Source organism: Palaemon carinicauda, chromosome 9 (assembly GCF_036898095.1).
Source record: "Palaemon carinicauda isolate YSFRI2023 chromosome 9, ASM3689809v2, whole genome shotgun sequence".
In the NCBI taxonomy this organism is placed as follows: domain Eukaryota; kingdom Metazoa; phylum Arthropoda; class Malacostraca; order Decapoda; family Palaemonidae; genus Palaemon; species Palaemon carinicauda.
The window spans coordinates 109,264,247-109,283,836 of NC_090733.1; the positions used below are offsets into that span (position 1 = coordinate 109,264,247).

Here is a 19,590-nt window from a genome sequence, read left to right on the forward strand (position 1 = left end):
AAGGCTATACATGATAATGGTGATAAAGTTATGTTGCAATGGGATACTTATAACATACGGAATAGGTACCATATGATCGCCTACTACCACTGTCAGAGGTATGGACATTTTGAAAAAGATTGCTAGGTTAAGACTGATGACAAATGTTCAGAAAAACATTCCACCAAAGAATGCAATTCGCAACAAGTAAAATGTATAAAACTGCACTAAGTTAAATAAACCAAATGACCATATAGTGAACTCAAGAAATTGCAAAGCTTATATTTGGATTTGAAAAGATTAACAGAAAATACTGACCATGGATACTAAAGATGTTACAAACTGTTGGTCATAAAAATATTCAAATTCGAGAATTGATAAATGAGAAATATAAAGACATATTACAATAGGCATTACCTGAAACATGGTTAAATAACTTTGACATGGCTAAGATCGCTGAAATGATCCCCCCCACTTACATGTTTCATATTCCGAGAGAGGGCATGTCTGAGGGGGTGGGGGGGGGGGGTGTGGTTGTCAGGCTCTTCATTCATAAGGGTTACTCCAATCTCAAGATGTTAAAAAGAATTAGTGTAACAAGCTTTGAATATATAGAAATGAAATTTATGCACACAAAAAAGAAAATAAAAAATATCCATTGTAACAGTTTACAAACCTCCGAGAATAACTATTAGTATCTTCTTTGAAGAATGCAGTTATACTCATTGAGGTGATCATCATGAAAAAAAATAGATTAGCTATTTGTGGAGACTTCAATCTTTGGATGGATGACGCATCAAATCTTGATGCTTCAGCACATAGTGAGTTATTGGAATCATATTGGTGAATAATGTTAACTGTGCAACTACTTTGACTGGGCATACGTTGGAGCTAGTTTTAATTGATGGAATGAATGACATTGCATCTGATATAAATGTAGAAGAGAAATGTGCCATCTCTCCAGTGCACAAACTTATTACGTTTAAACTACCTCTACAGAAATACGCAGTGGTGAAGAAAATAAACTCAACACATAAATCTAATTTCTCTCCTTTTGTATTTATCGAAGAAATTACAAAGAAATTAAATGATGCTATCAGCATCCCTTGCGATCATGATAACCAACATTTATTGGGCAATACGTGTGTTGACTGCCTTATGACCATATATAATAGGGTGAGGAAAAGTGAATATGATACCGTGTGTCCACTGATTGGAAAGACTATAATTGTTAAAGACCAATTTCCATGGTTTGATAGAGAGAGTTTAGAAAAAAAAATTAAAAAAAGACGTAAAGAAAGTGGAATAGGGGAAAGTACGTGGGTAGAATACAAAACTGCAATGTGCCATTATAATTACCTAGTAAGAAGGGACAAGGGGAATACTATAAGAGAATGATCTGCGAAGCAGCAACAGACATGGATAAGTTATATCGTCTCCTAAATGGTATAATGGGAAATGTAAATGAAAAAAGGCTGTCAGAGGGGCACAGTGACCAGGAACTAGCAAATCATATTCTAATATTCTTTAAAAACGAAAAAGAAAATATAACTAGGTCATTTGCAAATATTCAACACCAGATTAATGCTACACCAGATACACAGATGAAATTAACGAGATTCAATAATATAACACAAGATGATATCACCAGGATTATCAAGAGAGCAAAGAAAACAAATTGTGCGATCGATCCATTGTCAATATCTGAAGTAGCTGGAGAAAGAAACTTTTCTAGTCTACCTGATATAATCATGAAAATAGCAAATATAAGCATCGATGAGTGTAAGTTTCCCAAATCTGAGAAAATGGCTATAGTCACACCGGTTCTGAAAAGTGCTCTAGATTATCAGGAATCAAGCTCTTATAGACCTATTTCGATCTATCCTTTGTTTCAAAAGTGCTAGAATACGTAATTCTTGAACAACTAACCAGTCATTTAGAAGAAATAGAAGCTTTGCCAGACAACCAATCTGCTTACAGAAAACTAAATGATATGGTGGAATTGATGGAGGAAAATTAATGTGGTATTTTAATATTACTTGATATTAGTCCTACTTTTGATACATTTGTGCATGAACTGCTACTAGATGATCTACGGTCCATCGGTATTGAATATCAAGCTCTCGGATACCCAAAAGACTACTTGGTTGACAGAAATTACTGTGTGCAAATTGGAAACTATCAATCATCATATGAACCTTTTAAGTAGTGTGGTACCTCAGGGGAGTTTACTTGGCCCAATCGTATTCTGTAACTATACTATTGGTCTATCGAAAATACTACAAAGGCATGGTGTGAATTTCAAACTATTTGCAAATGATATACAATTTCACTACTTCATAGATGATATAGACGACGCTACTGAAACTCTAAACCGAATTTTTGCCAGTGTTAGGGAATGGATAACAATCAAACAACTAAAATCAAATGAAAATAAAACTTAGTTTATGGTGGTTGGAAAGTAGAACAGCGTGAGAAACTTGGGTAATATTTAAATGAACATTAATAACGACTCGACCCCGATATCTAGTAAAGTTCGTGATCCATGTGTATATCTTTATTGTAACTTGTCTTCCAGTGCCAAAATAAATGATGTAGTAAAACCTGCCTTTTATCATCGTTGAAACATTTCTTCATGAAGAAGTACCTGGATGAACATTCTGTTAATAGACTTTTGATAAACTGTGTTATTATCAGAATTAAACACTGTATCTCCATCTACCACAATTTACCAAAAGTACAACTTAAGAAATTACAAAGCATAATAAACAGAGGAACAAAACGGATGAAAGGTGTCCCACCTTCGAGATAGAATCACTCCTATACTAATTGATATAAACTGGCTGCCTATTAAAGCGATACATGAGTTTAAATTATGTAAAATAACCCATCAAGTTATAAGACCCAGCCGTAAAATATATTTAAGAAAACTGCTACATATTGTGCAGCCAACAAATCTTGTTAACACGAGAATAGTTACCGATGGCTTCAAATTATTTGAACCTAGATATATGTCTATTATAGTCTCCAGAACCTGTAAAAATACGGCCCCTAGACTAAGCAATAAGCTCCCACGAGATATCCGAACGATTGAAGATATTAAGGCTTTCAAGAAGAAACTGAAGACTTTCTTGCTCTGTGAGTGCATCAATAGTGACGATTTAACAATAAACGAGTACTATGCAGTGTGAAATGTTGACGTGATGAAAGGACAGTGGAGGTCCTGTAGAGAGTAGGGTTCCTCTGCTGTATATAACCAGAAAAAACCAGCCCTTAAAGTAAAGTCAAGTATTCACGTTCTCTTCACCACCGCCACCGACTCCCTGTTATAAAAGATTCAATGTAACAAGTTAATTTCAACTCCATCATCTATCCGTTGCTGTGCCATCTACTTTTGTGCTAATGTCAATCGTATTGGCAAAAAGCGTTAACTGTAAACATACTATTACCAATCTTATATGACCCCTTAGGAACCTATAAATACCTGTGCTGTCTCTAAAGTTAGTAGGTCTGGAGCTGTCCTGGTCTGACGGTCCCGTCACAGTTATCCTAAAGATCACAATTTCTGGATAAGGCTAGTGTATCATACTATTTTATATTCTAATATCTTTGAAAGACATATATATATATATATATATATATATATATATATATATATATATATATATATATATATATATATATACACATATATATATATATATATATTTATATATATATATATATATATATATATATATATGTATATATATATGTATATACATACATATATATATATATATATACATATATATATATATATATATATATATATATATATATATATATATATATGATATATAAGTAGAAAGATATACATATATGATTGTGTGTGTGTTAGTATACGCATGTCATTAGTTATGTATCACACACACGCACACACATATATAGAGAGAGAGAGAGAGAGAGAGAGAGAGAGAGAGAGAGAGAGAGAGAGAGAGAGAGAGAGAGATTCCTATGTGAGGGATCGTTGTCGTATAGTCATTTAGTTTTTTAAAACAACAAACAAAACCCTGTGACACACGAACGTCAGCACAATCTTTTGACGAAAATAAAAATCATCTCATTATCATTCCCGAGTCGATTGTCATTAGCAAAGAGCCTCGCTTGTTCTTCTCATTGACATTTTGCGAACTTTCAATTTGCGAACTCCTCTGTTCCTGATACGCGTTTCACATTCCTCTTGAATTCTCCCATTGTCTGAAGGTGTATGAACTCTGGACATTGCTTTCTCATGGATAGGAAAAATTTGGGAGAGATTTTTTGTATCTTAATTTTTTCGGGGGGAAACATTTCTAGATTTCTAGTTATGCTTGCATGAGAACGTTGCACGTGTCTTTCCTTATTTTTCGATGTATTGTCTTTTCTTTGAGTTATCACAACCAGTTTTTTTTTATTGTTCATTTCACGTTGTTTGGAAACGAACGTTTATTTAGTCCAAGAGCCAAGGTAGGATTTATTTCCCCGAAGAGTTCAAAAGGTTTATGAGTAATTTTTGTTTCGGCAATGCATAAGAGTCTTAGAAAACTTTTGGCACGTGCTTGAAGAGTTCATACCCCTGGTGACGTGGGTTCAAGGCTTCCAAGGTTTTATTAGAGGTGTTTATTAAAACAAATGTCATGTTTGTAAACACATAAATTTATATATATATATATATATATATATATATATATATATATATATATGTGTGTGTGTGTGTGTGTGTGTATGTATACATATCTACATATCTCAATCATATACAATAAATGTTAGTATGTAGTCAGACAGTAGTTTTAAAGAAATTTTATTATCACAGAGCATGAGTAGTGCATGCATTTTAAAGATACTTTGTAATTCCTGTAAACTGATAGTTCTCAAAATCTGACTATATTATTATTATTATTATTATTATTATTATTATTATTATTATTATTATTATTATTATTATTATAAGTTAAACTATAACCCTAGATGGAAAAGAAAGATGCTTCCAAGAGCTCCAACAGGGAGAAATAGCCTAGTGAGGAAAGAAAACAAGGAAATAAATAAACTACGAGAGAAGAATAAAAAATCAAAATAAAATATTCTATGAACAGTAACAGCAATAAATTAGATCCTTCACATATATATAAACTATAAAAACTTTGAAAAAAAAAAAACCAAGATGTAGAGAAATAAGATAGAACAGCATGCACGTGTGTACCCCAAAGCAAGAGAACTCTAATAATCCAAGACAGTGGAAGGCTATGGGACAGCGGCTATGACACTACCCAAGACCAGGGAACAATGGTTTCCTTTTGGAGTGTCCTAGAACCGCTGCTTACCATAGCTAAAGAGGAGTTCTGACGAGTATTTCATAGTATTCCTTATGATTTGTTCAAACTCTATCTTATTATACATATTCTGAATCATAATAAATAAAGGCAACTTTTTAGTATGTGGTGTTTGTCTTAAATATTTTGGTTTCTCAGTAAATCAACGTTAAATCTGACATTTAACAAACGAGAATGTCGATTTTCTATAATCAGGAAAACTATTAAATCTAAGTAAAAATGTACATGCATAAAGATATTCCTGATTTTATTAGCAACATTTTAATAAAAAGTTCATCCTTCTAGCACTAATGCCTCGTAAGTTATGATTCACGGAATGTGGCAGGTATACACAGCTTGGCTTCCATGTTGATGATGTCATCACATACTCACCCACTATTTGAATTTTGTAAGACTCCCTTTTCTAAGACTCTTATGCCCTGTAGAAACAGAAATTACTCGCAAACCTTTTGCACTCGTTGGGGTAAATAAATCTCCCCTGGCTCTTTGACTAATTGGTTTTCCCTTTTCAATCCCCGACGCCATGTAATCACCCATCAATAATATATTTCATATATAAAACTACTCCCTGCCAGTGACCTACAATCGTTATGGGAAATCCTTATATTTTTCCCATGATGTTTCTGAAGTCATAATAGACGGGAGTGTGGACTGCCACATCACTTCATTTAATTTGAACAAACATAATTGCTAATTCCCCCCTTCCCACATCCCGCAGTGCTACATAATAAAGAATTTAGGAAATAAGGAGGAATTTTGAGTTCATGTGAAACATAACTCGGATGTATCTTTTTAAAATTTATTCACTAACATTAATAATTTGTATTTTGGTGATGAATGATAAAGTATATGGGAACACTATTATAATTAGAAACAATAGCATTTTTTAGTTAATCCAAATGCTCATAGGTGATTTACGTCGTCTTTCCATGTTCCTTTTTAATGATTTCAAGTATCAGCCAGTGATTGAATTGTATACTACTTTCAGACAGGTTTAAGATTTAAGGCTTAAAGGTCGATTATGAATGTCAGAGGAAGAGGACAGAGACTATGCCCAAGAGACAGGACAGTGCCTTAGAGACTGATTATATTTATATATATATATATATATATATATATATATATATATATATATACATATATATATATATATATACACACACACACACACATATATATATATATATATATATATATATATATATATATGTATATATATATATATATATATATATATATATATATATATATATAATCAGCGGCCAAGCCCCTCTCCACCCAAGCTATACAGGGAGGGTCAGGCAACGGCTACTGGTGACTCAGCGGGTAGACCAATATGCTCCCCCAACCTCCATCTTCCGGCCAGCCGATCACTAGGCAGGGACATTACCACTTCAACCAGAAATGTGAATAGTTCCTTTAAATTTACTATTAAGTATAAAAAATTCCCTGCAATTTGATAACTGATTTTCACTATTAGACAACTGTTCGTCATAAATCATGTTTTCAGAAGTGGTGGAAATATAGATTAACACGAATTGTCTTAGTATTTAGCCACTAGATTTCCTGTTTACGTTGTCATTTAACCTACATAGATTTAATCTTACGTCAGATTTGCTGAAATGTGTATCCTATTGGATATTACGAGGTAAAGGATGCTTTTGAGAGAGAGAGAGAGAGAGAGAGAGAGAGAGAGAGAGAGAGAGAGAGAGAGAGAGAGAGAGAGAGAGAATCGGCAATCTAACCTTACATAAATTTGATCTTAAATCCGACTTGGTGAATTGTGTATCGTATTAGAAATAACGTGGTCAGTGAAGGTAGAGAGAGAGAGAGAGAGAGAGAGAGAGAGAGAGAGAGAGAGAGAGAGAGAGAGAGAGAGAGAGAGAGAGAGAGAGAGAGAGAGAGATCCTGAATCGGCTAACTAACGACCATAAATTCTGAACACTGGAATGTCAGCGTTCTCCCCTCTAGCCATGAAGTATCACCGCTTTTACCCTAACCTATATATTTCCGATAACTGGTTGTAACTTCATTCGACAAGAACTTGGAGGAAAAGTCGAGAGTTATAACGTAACATTTTTTATCAGCTCATTGGAGAGCTTTTATCAGCAGATTTCTCAGGAATTATTAAGGCCTTTGTTACTTTATTATGCCTGGCTGCCATTATGAAAGTTTATGAAAGGTATGTACAAATATTCTATAGCCCACACATACATTCTTATATGTACGGTAATATATTTCCTTTTCGTCATTAAATACCTTATTATTCCGGCTATATATTTCCTAAATATATGTGCAGCTAATCCATCGCTCACAACTACATCAGTATATGTACAGTAATATAAAATATTTTTTTTTATCATTATTTACCTTTTACCCTATTATTCCCCTTATATCTTTCCTAAATACTATAATCTTTTTTTTTTACGTTATTGAATATGAGACGATTATGTAGACTCCATGATTTTATTTATTACCTTGTTTATACAGAGAATGTTTTTGTCCCAATTCGTGGATGAAATAGTAAGATATCGATCCAGTCCACTGAATTGGTTGGTGAAGCATCTCTCTCTCTCTCTCTCTCTCTCTCTCTCTCTCTCTCTCTCTCTCTCTCTCTCTCTCTCGATGATAAATTCCATTCGAGCGGCGGAAAAAATACTAGATAAATAAACATATACTTTCATCAGATAAAACTAAATATTAATCAAATAGACAAAAAGTCTTGTTTTTAAAACTCCGTTCAATATGCACCACGAAACATGAAATTACGTTTCCCTAAAAAAAATAATGGGGATTGAGGAGGAAATTTATGGCCAATGAATTATCCATTAAATATACCGCTGCTGAATTTAAATTGGGTACATCAGCATACCATTTGAAGAACTACCGAGATATGAAAACCATTCATGTATTTCAGTAATGTTCCTTATCAGCTATTTTTTTGTGGTGAGTAAATATGAGTTTTTATAGAGCTGATGGATATTATTCAAAAATCCAAACTGGGTATTTTGCTGAAAGACTTAGAAATATAAATTTCTTTGGTTTTAACTAAGAAAACGGGTCTCTTGTATGTTTTAAATTATTATATTGCCTGATATGAGGGTTTGAATACTTTAGTGTAACAGACCAACTCAATAGAGGACTAGGATTTCATTACCCGTGTACCGCACGCGTTTATACAAGCTCGTACACTGTAACGGTTTTACTTTTTTGTCTTGTCCCTCGACCTTCCCTCCACTGGTAATGAACCCACTTGTATAAGCATGCTAGTACATGCTTTATTTTGTTTTAATTTTTGTGACGCTCTTGCCCGCAAGTCCTGGTATGTAAACTCGAAGTCTGTAGTTCAGTTGCACCTCGCCACTCAGTTACAACCTAACTGCCTACTCTCATACTGGTGACCATCAGATTGATCAGCTCCCTCCCGCCTCCTCCTCCTCACAGCTGTGCTTTACTGTTTGATGATGCCGTCCTCCAACCCTGACTCCCCTATCAACGCCACTCTCATGAAACTATCGTCCTGTGCCAGTACAGAGGCATTCTCCTGGTTTCAGTACGCAGAGGTCCAGTTCCACATCAAAGGAGTGACTCGCCTAAGCACAAAAGCAGACTATGTCCTCCCTCTCTGGGATCCCTGAGGAACCTTTCCCAGAAATCTTTGATTGGCTTTGCGAGCATGGGGACACCTCAATAGCGTACTTGCCTGTAAACTGCCGCAGACGGCTCCCCTTGAGAGGTGAACCTTCTTCGGGCTCTTTGGGTATGACGCTTACTTGAACCTGTACGCACTGCCATACTCATTGTCGATAATTTGCCAATGAAGGACCTGATGACGAAAGTCGACGCCCTTATGGACAGCCACTTCACCACCTTCAAGACCTCCATCAACGCCTCCACTCCTGACGAAGAGGACAATCATTTAACTTCAAGCAAAGCTGATGTGAATGCGGTAAGACACAAACGCCCAGCCAGTGACGGGCCGGAGCGGTGACAAAGCCACCCACCACACACATATGCCACGTCCTGTTCATGCCCTAACCAAAGACTTCTACAGCCACTTATTGACGCCCATCGGCTGCAGTTATGCTATTACCACTCCAGAATCGGGGCTGCTGTAAAGTAATGTGTAAATGGTTGTCAGTGGCCAAAAAACGTGTAAGTAGGCCATCGCTTGTGGTGGTGGCCTCCCCTGTTCCTAATCTTTTCTTTATACATGATGCAGATACGGCCGTGTAATTTTCTACCAAGGCCACTCTTCAGGAGATGACGTAGTCTGTCTAAGCGGGCCGACATCTGCCTGGTAGCTGCCAAGGGATCTGTGATCCCCACCCATGGTTACGAAAACCTCACTTTATCGTTTTCAAGCACCAAATATCATTGGAAGTTTGTTGTTGCTGACATCACATTGCCCATTCTCGGTGCGGATTTTCATTTACATTTTCTCCTCCTTTTTGATGTTGCTCACCAACAGTCAACGCAGACTCTTACTCATCGATACCTCTTCAACCTGGCCCCTCCGACCTCGCCCTTCACATCAGCACACCCATAGATGCCTACGCCCACCTCCACTCTTCATACCCAGATGACTTCCGTCCAGAACTTCACCAAATACCCACAGTTCCTGCCAAACACAGTATTTATCACCATATCAAGAGGACAGGGTCCACAGTATTTGACAGATTCAGGCGTCTGGCATTGGTTCGTTTGGCAGCTGCTAATAACGTTTTCCAAAATGGAAGAAATGGGACTTTGTCAAATGACCAAGCCAATTATTGTCACCCTTACACATTGTCGTGAAGAAAGATGGTTCTCTGCATCCGTGTGGAGATTACAGCACCTGAACATGCAAACTGAACCAGATCATTACCTCCTCCCAAACTTTGCCAACGTGACTTTCTACTTGCACAAAGCGAAGGTTTTCTGCACACTCAACCTTTTGAAGGGTTATTATTGGGTGCCCATGAACCTAGAAGACATCCCCAAAACCAGCATCACCACCCCCTTTGCTACATACGCCTTCATTTATTCCTTTTTTGGCCTTTGTAATGCTGGGGCTACTTTTCAATGCCTCATGGATGGCATCTTGGGGATTCCCTTCTGTGTGTGTTACGTGGATGACATACTTGTGTTCTCTTCTTCCAAGGAGGAACACCATCACCACCTACGCATCATGCTCGACCATCTACAACAGAATGGCCTTGTAATCCGAAATGCCAAATTTACCTTCGGTGCCAATGAAGTATTGTTCTTAGGGCACCGTATCACTCCTGAAGGAGTCTACCCCCCCCCCTCCAGGAGGTAGCAGCTGATCAGAACTTCCTCATGCCCTCCACCGTCAAAGCACTGCAAGAATTATTGGACAAGGCCAATTATTATCACTCAAGGTCAAGTCAAAAGACCTGAAGTGGAGTCCCCTTCAAGAAGCAGCCTTCTGCAATGCAAAGAATGCCCTATCAACCGCTGCTGCTCTCACCTCTCCCGTGCCCCGTGTCACATAACCCTTTCCTTCTCTCCATCGATGCTGGCGATGTTGCTATTAGTACTCGACCAGGTGGTCAACGGCTCGTCCCACCTATTGGCTTTCTTCAGTAGAAAACTGTCAAAGGCGGAATCCAGCTACTTTACCTTCGACCGCTAATTGCTCTTGGCTATCCATCACTTTTGCCACTTCTTGAAAGGTATGTCCTTCGTCATTCGCACACCTTCACTCAACAGTCCAACACCTGGTCCACCCATCAATGCCGACATCTCCCTGCCATGACTGAATACAATTGCACCCTTTAACTCTTCCCTGGGAAAATGAATCCCGTTGCCGATGCCCTGTCAAGAAACATGTAGGCCGTCATTCACCTGGGATTATATGACAACGCCTTGGCAGAAGCCCAACGAAAAGCTTCAGAGTAACGATCATATAGGACATTCTTAACATCCCAACGTTGGGAAGATTTCTTCTCGATGACTCCAACACTACTCTTCTCTGTGATGTCTGTACAGATAGACCATGACTATGGATACCTGCTCCCATATGCTGACAGATGTTTGATTACATTCAGGAGTGGGATCGTCATTTTGCGCACATTCACTTAGATGTACCCACATCACAGGGACATCATTACCTGTTTACAGTCATTGACCACTCTACTCGTTGTCCTGAAGCCATTCCCATGGAAACTACAACATCCGCCTTATGTATATCCGCTTTACACTCAGGGTGGATAGTGGGATTCGATATCCTTGAGCGTATTACTTCTGAGAGGGGTACCATTTTCACCTCTCAATTATGGACATCATTAGTGAGTCTTCTCGGTATCACCCTACATCAGACAACGAAATGGTTGAATGTTTTCATCCCACCCTCAAATCAGCTTTGATCTCCTGCTGCAATGACTCCAACTAGTTTATTCAGCCTCCTTGTCTCCTCCTGGGACTAAGAACCTCTCCTAAAGTTGTCTCAGCAGTTAAAATGATGTATGGCGACCCTTTTGTCATCCCTGCCGATTTTTTTTTCCGTCTGCAACCTCCTTCGACAATCTCCAGTGCTTACGTCGCGTTATGGTAAAATTTACTTCATGCCACCAGACTTACAAGCCCCCAGCAAAGCAACCTGCACCAACAGATCTGCACTCAGCAAAGCATGATTTAACTGGGTAACAATACTAGCAAGCTACCCTTACACGGGCCATTTACTCGTGATTGTCATATGCCAAGGCTTTCGGGATTAATCTTCGTGGCAAAGAAGCCAGGATTTCCATTGATCCCCTAAAGTCTGCATATATTCTGCCAGAAGACCCGTCTACAGTACGTGTCTCTCGGGCAGGGCACCTTATTTCACATGTATGTCATTTTTAGGGGAGGAGTTATGTACCACACACGTTTCATACACGCTCGTACGCTAACGGTTTTAATTTTTTGTCTTATCACTTGATCTTCTCTGCACTGATAATAAACCAACCTGAATAAGCATGCTAGATGTCTTGGGTTAGAGTTCTCTTGCTTGAGGGTACACTCAGGCACCCTATTCTTTCTTTTTTCTTTTCCTCTTATTTTGAAAGTTTTTTGTAGTTTATGTATAAGATATTTATTTAAGTGTTGTTACTGTCCTTAAAACATTTTATTTTAATTGTTAATTACTTCTCTAAGTTCCTTGTTTCCTTTCCTCATTGGGCTATTTTCACTGTTGGAGCCCCTGGTCTTATAGAATCCTGCGTTTCCAACTAGGGTTTTAGCTTAGCAAGTAATAATAATAATAATAATAATAATAATAATAACAATAATATATACGTATATATACAACTATACATATGGATATAGTATGTGTACAGTATGTATATATATATATATATATATATATATATATATATATATACAGTATATATATATATATATATATATATATATATATATATATATATATATATATCTATCTATCTATCTATCTATCTATCTATCTATATAGATAGATAGATAGATAGATAGATAGATAGATAGATAGATAGATAGATATATATATATATATATATATATATATATATATATATATATATATATATATATTTACATGTGCATGTCTATATATCTACATCATCTTTAAAGATAGTAGGTTGGCCAGGACACCAGCCACCCGTGGAGATACTACCGCCTATTGACATATTGTCTTATTTTATGTTTGGGTTCCCCCAGGTCCCTCAGTGTGAGGCACCTCGTATATCCACCAGAGAGTTGCTAATGCATCTTCCGGTGTATTTTGCATCTTCCAGTCTTGGATGGTCTGGGATGCATCTTAGGTATTTATCGAACTTATTCTTAAACACATCTACGCTCACTCCTGATATGTTTCTTAGATGAGCTGGCAGCGCATTAAATAGTCGCTGCATTATCGATGCTGGTGCGTAGTGGATTAATGTCCTGTGTGCCTTCCTTAGTTTTCCTGGTATACCTTTGGGCGTTATTAATCTACCTCGGCTTGCTCTTTCTGATATTTTTAGCTCCATGGTGTTTTCAGTAATTCCTTCTATTTTGTTTCATGCTTGTATTACCATGTAGCGTTTTCTTCTCCTTTCTAGACTGTATAGTTTAAAAAATTGCAGTCTTTTCCAGTAGTCAAGGTCCTTAACTTCTTCTATTCTAGCAGTATAGGACCTTCGTACACTGTCTATCTATTTGTGCAATATCCTTTTGGTAGTGTGGGTACCATATCACATTGCAGTACTCGAGTGTACTACGTACATAAGTTTTGTAAAGCATAATCATGTGTTCAGCTTTTCTTGTTTTAAAGTGTCTGAATATCATTCCCATTTTTGCTATACATTTAGCCAACAGTGTTGCTATTTAGTCGTTGCATAACATATTCCTGTTTAAAATTACACTAAGGACTTTAATTGCTTCCTTGTTTGTGATTGTCTCGTTATTAGGTCCCCTGTATGCACATACCCTTTCTTCTTTGTTTCCATAGTTTATTGATTCAAATTTACCAGTTAAATACCATCCTATTTATCTCTGCCCATTCATATATTTTGTTTAGATCTCTTTGTAGTGAGTTCCTATCTTCATCACAAGTTATTTCTCTACTTATTCTTGTGTCATCGGTGAAACTTCCCACTACAGAGTTTTTAACATTACAGTCTATGTCTGAGATCATAATAACAAACAGCAGTGCAGCTAATACCGTACCTTGGGGCACGCCAGATATTACCTGATCTTCATCTGATTTCTCGTCATTTGCAACCACTATCTCTTTTCTGTTTTGCAGAAATTCTTTTGCCCATTTTCCTATCTTTCCCACAATATTATGCTTTCTCATTTTTTCTCTAATATATTATGGTCTACCTTGTCAAAGGCTTTTGCAAAATCTAGATAGATCACATCTGTATCTTTTTCATTTATCATATTTTTGTATAGGTTTTCATAGTGTGCTGTCAGTTGGGCTTGTGTACTTCTTCCGGGCACAAAACCGTGTTGACCTATATTAAACAAATTATTTTTAACCAAATGATTCATTATTTTCTTTTTATATTACCCTTTCATGCACTTTCATGATATGTGATGTTAGACTAACAGGTCTATAATTGCTTGCCCCTAGTCTTGATCCACTTTTGAAAATAGGGGTTATATAAGCTAATTTATGTTTAACATTTATCTCGCTCATATCTACACTTTGTCTTAGCAGTATTGCAAGTGGCTTCACGATAGTGTGTGCAGTTTTTTTTTTTTAACAAAATCGGTGGAACTCCATCTAGTCCGGCTGCCAATCCATTTTTAACTTCACTTATAGCCTGCACAATATCTGCTTCATTAATATCTATATCCGTTAGATATTCAACATTTTCTTCTCTCATTTCTGTTTCATTATTCTCATTCGCAATTCTTGGCGTGAACTCACTCTTATATTTTTCTGCTAATATGTTGCATGTTTCCTTTTTTTTTTTATTCATTAACCTTCTTTCAATTCTTAGAGGGCCTGTTTCTAATCTCCCTTTATTCATCTTTTTTGCATTGGAGTAAAGTACTTTGGTTTTTTTTTTTTTTATATTTTGAAGTGTCCTTTCTTATAAGTCCTTTTTTTCATTTTCTTTCGATTGCACATTCTTTTGTTCTACATTTTCTATCTTACTTTTCATTTCCATCATTTTCCATACATTTTTTCTTTTACAAGATTTTTCTTCCACTTTCTAATTTTCTAAAATAAGATCCTTCTGTCTCTTGGTATGCATGGCTGATGTTTTTTGTTTTTTCGGCACATATTTTTCAACAATTTTGTCCAGTATTTTGTACAGTATATCCGTATTTACCTGTATATTATCACTTACGAATACATTTTTCCAGTCTTTGTTCAATTCTTCATTTATTTCTGACCATTTTATATTCCTACTATAAAAATTATATTTTCCACATCCTTCCCATCATTTTGTGCTTTGATTATCTCTGCGATCACTTGCTTTGGAATGGACTATCAATTCTATGACATTGTGGTCTGAAATTCCCGTGTTATACACTATTATTTCTTCAACATAATTCACCTCATTCACAAACACTAAATCTAGGACATTGTCCTTTCTTGTTGGAATGTGGTTTATTTGTTGCATATTATGTTCTAATAACATATCTTGAAGTTTTTCAAATTGCCTCTTATCTTCTGCGTGACTATTACTCTCTTTTTTATATGTATATATACAACCACTTTCTTCTATCCGCTCTTTCCAATCCATGAAAGGAAAATTAAAATCTCAGGATAGAAGTATATTCCAGTCTTCATGGTTTCTAAATATATCATCTATTTTTTCTAGTATTATGTCAAACTCCTTAGTATTTGGGGGTCTGTAAATTACAATATTCATTAGTTTTTCATATTAAAATTCTACCGCAATCAATTTACATTCTGTGTGGCTGTATTTTTCACAGACTTTTCCTTGATTTATGTCTCTTCCATATATTGCGGTTCCCCCTTGATTCCTATTTGTTCTGTCTGGTCTATATGTTTGGAAACCCTTTATCTGGTCGTCACTGCCAGGCTCTTGGGAATACCATGTTTCACTTATATTTAATATATCTATTTTTTCAATTTGGGTTAGTTCTTCTAAGAACTTTAATTTCCTTTTAGAGTTACTGGTGACTAAACCCTGTGCATTCATCACTATTATGGTTTGTGTTTCATCCCCATTATTTAATATTGGTAATAATATGGATTCTCCCATGCTTCCTTCCTGTTCTGATGTGATGTCCTTTTCTTCCTTTCCAGGACTTCTGCCATTAAAAAATCCAACTTTTCCATTATATTTGCTCTTTCGCCTTCATATTTTTTTTCTGTGTGTGTATACCTGCAATTATCCCCATATCTGCACCAACCCCTGGCATTATAGATGCATTCTTTGTAGTTAGGCTCTAATTGTGCATATTTGGGTTGAAAGGCATCATATCTTTGGGCCTTTTGTGCATAGCGCGGTATATACTCGGCTTGTTTTTTTGTTTATTTTTTTGTTTCATTTTTTTTATTTCTTTTTTCTTTTCTGTTTGCTAAGTTTTATTACTTTCCTTCATGGCTGCAGGATGCATATATCGAGATCTCTGCATTCGTCTCCATATCCGTCTAAATACGCACATTTACCATATATTTCATAGTTATGGCATATCTTTGGATGCTTGTAGTAGCATCTTTCACCAAATCTGCAATTCCTTCTTTTCAGTGAATTGCAGAATATATCTTTCTTTTTTTTTTTTCTTGTTCTTGCTCTTCCCTAAAAATATGTAGGTCTGGGTATTCTGTTGGGTCTATCATTTTTTTCCATCTGATAATTTATTCCTTAGTAAGTATGTTGTCGGATGGCATCATATGTTGTATCAATGATTTCTTCTGCATCCTTACACATATCCTGTTCATTTTTCTCTTCTTCTTCTTCTTCTTCTTCTTCAACTATTTGGGTCTTTGGCCAGACAGTACTACATTGGTCCCTTCTCTCTAGTGACGGTTCAATTTCCTTTTGCCTACACATACACTGAATAATCTGACCTATCCTTCACATATTCTCCTCTGTCCTCAAACACCTGACAGCACAGAGATTACCAAACAATTCTTCTTGCAAGTGGTTAACTACTGCGCTGTAATTGTTCAGTGGCCACATTCCTCTTGGTAAGGGTAGGAGAGACTTGTAGCTCTGGTAAGCAGCTCTTCTAGGAGAAGAACCCTCCAAAATCAAACCATTGTTCTCTCGTCCTGGCTAGTGCCATAGCCTCGGTACCAGGGTTTTCCATTGTCTTGGGTTAGAGTTTTCTTGCTTGAGGGTACACTCGAGCACACTATTCTATCTAATTTCTCTTCCTCCTGTTTTGTTAAAGTTTTTATAGTTATTTAGTAAATATTTGTTTTAATGTTATCGTTCTTAAAATTTTATATTTTTCCTTGTTTCCTTTCCTTACTGGGCTATTTTCCCTGTTGAAGCCCTTGAGCTTATAGCATCCTGCTTTTCCAACTAGGGTTGTAACTTAGATAATAATAATAATAATAATAATAATAATAATTGGATTGCATTAACCCCACTGCCCACGTTCGCCAGGTAGTCTAAATTGATCGTGTGCGGATAATTCCCACGCGGACAACTTCCATGCGAAAAACTGCTAGTATGGGCAATTGCCAGGCGGACATTTGTCACCCGGACAATTGCCATTAGTTTGAAAACATAATAGATAAAAAAAAGGGAAATATAAGAATAATTGTAATAACGGTATGTGGAATTGCTTTCTGACTTTTTTTTTTTTTTTTTTTTTTGGAGAATTACGGTTTACTTATATTTGGTTATAATTTAGTTATTTGTTCGAAAATATAATACATAATATTAAAACATTGTTATGTTTATGACTCTCCTTATTGCCCATCTTTTGGAGACTGTGACCTCTAGTCTAAGAGCCCCCTTCGGGAGAAAAGCTCTGCATAATGTGTACCCTGGTGTGCTCGCCAGTTCAACTGATTATGATTGGATACTGGGGTTCCAAGAAACAAGACCATGGATTTGTAACCTCATCCCTAAATTATTTATCGAGCAACAAGAGAGGCAGTTCTTCTGGTTCCACCTCTTCTAATAGTAACAGAGTATGTGCTGGAAAAAAAATATACATATATATATATATATATATATATATATATATATATATATATATATATATATATATATACACGAGTATATATATATATAGATATGTGTGTATATATATATATATTATTATTATTATTATTATTATTATTATTATTATTACTAGCTAAGCTACAACCATAGTTAGAAAAAACAAGATGCTATAAGCCCAAGGGCTCCAACAGGAAAAAACAGCCCAGTGAGGAAAGGAAATATGGAAATAAATAAACAATATGAGAAAAAAATCACAATAAAATATCTTAAAAACAGTAGTAACCTCAAAACAGATATGTCATGTTTAAACTATAAAAAGACTTATGTCAGCCCGTTCAACATAAAAACATTTGCTGTAAGTTTGAACTTTTGAAGCTCTACTGACTCAACTACCTGATTAAGAAGATCATTCCAAAACCTGGTCACAGCTGGAATAAAACTTCTAGAATACTGTGTAGTATTGAGCCGCACAAACATACATACACACACACACACACACACACACACATATATATATATATATATATATATATATATTTTTTTTTTTTTTATGTATGTAGATAGATATATAGCTATGAAAAATTATTCCTGAAAACAATCTTCCCAAATAATGCAAGCTCGGTGAAAATGTCTTTTTCGTTGCTTCAGTTTCGTGACCCTTCTCAAGCAACTATCGATCAAGGCTAAAAGTGTCACCCGATCCCATCCCTTGTGTCCTGATAACAAATGCAGTACATTAAAAAGATCCAATACTTTCAGAGAGAGAGAGAGAGAGAGAGAGAGAGAGAGAGAGAGAGAGAGAGAGAGAGAGAGAGAGAGAGAGAGAGTCTCTTTGAACATTCTGAATATATTTGGACGTAGGCAAATGTGAAAACTACCTTTATCATTGATTTAAAACTAGAAACAAAATATGAAGTAAGGTGAGAAGAAAGGAAAAGAAATATGTTGGAAATTTTATCATGAAAGTGTGAAGGAGCACAAATGTACGTAGGAAAACCACTGTAAAAGTCAAACGAGATAGTTGCAGATTATTCAGTGTAAAAAAGCAATTCATTTGATATGATACTTATTATCCCCTTGAAGCAAAGAAAAAAGTTCATTGGGAAAATACAATTAAAACGACCAAAAAATAAAAGGACCAGAAGCCCCTAAATCACATCAGGGTGGATGCAATAATAATATTCATGTTTTCATGTTATTCCAATCTGTTATTTTATCCTGTATTATGAACTTAACAAGAGATACACTAGATAGTTCATTTCTATTGTATCCCATCTGCCCATCCAAAACTGCTTAGCCTTAAGCCGCTAGGTATTCAACTAATTTTGCATTGCAAAAATCTGCACTTAATATTTCAGGGGGTTATGTTTTCGTCATTATTTATTCACACATTTTAATTGGTCACAATAGTTTGTTACTTGGACAATTGAAAATGTCTTTAATTACTGTGAAATAGTTTTATATTTGCTATTCAGTTGGTCACAATAGTTTGTTACTTAGACAACTGAAGATGTCTTGAACTACTGCGAAATAGTTATACATGTTTTATATATAGTCCATGCGGCATATTAATCAGTTATTCATTTGCAGGTTCGGAACGGAGGGGTTACGTCTAGCGTGAATCAAGCTCTGTGCGTGCAATAAAC

At 35.9% G+C, this 19,590-nt stretch overlaps 1 long non-coding RNA gene across 1 annotated transcript in view; it reads left to right on the forward strand.

Moving 5' to 3' along the window:
* Positions 1-19,590, forward strand: part of LOC137646830 (uncharacterized) — a 138,301-nt gene extending 118,711 nt beyond the window's left edge. Inside the window, exon 3 of the long non-coding RNA XR_011045471.1 lies at positions 19,535-19,590. This is a non-coding gene — a long non-coding RNA (uncharacterized lncRNA). The remainder of the gene's footprint in view (positions 1-19,534) is intronic.